This window comes from Orycteropus afer, unplaced genomic scaffold, assembly GCF_000298275.1.
Source record: "Orycteropus afer afer isolate SDZICR_OR568_19922 unplaced genomic scaffold, OryAfe1.0 scaffold00340, whole genome shotgun sequence".
Lineage (NCBI taxonomy): Eukaryota > Metazoa > Chordata > Mammalia > Tubulidentata > Orycteropodidae > Orycteropus > Orycteropus afer.
The window spans coordinates 2,793,358-2,793,678 of record NW_006921927.1 but is presented as its reverse complement, the minus strand read 5'-3'; positions in this window follow the sequence as shown (position 1 = coordinate 2,793,678).

The following is a 321-nucleotide window of genomic DNA, read 5'->3' as shown; positions in this document are numbered from 1 at the left end:
CCACAGGTTGGAAGGCACTCAAAATATGACTGAGGAAGAGCTGCCTCCCCAAAGTAGAGTGGGCCTTAATGACAGTAAAGTTTTCACGATCTTCATTTGCTGATGGGGCATGACTCAAAATGGGACGAAATAGCTACAAACATTCATTAATCAGAACATTGAATGTATGAAGTATAAATGTATGAAAATTGGAAGTTGTCAAAAATGAAATTGAACACATAAAGACTGATACCCTATGCATTAATGAGCTGAAATGGACTGGTGTATTGCCCATTTTGAATCAGACAATCCTATGATCTACTATGCCAGGAATGACAAATT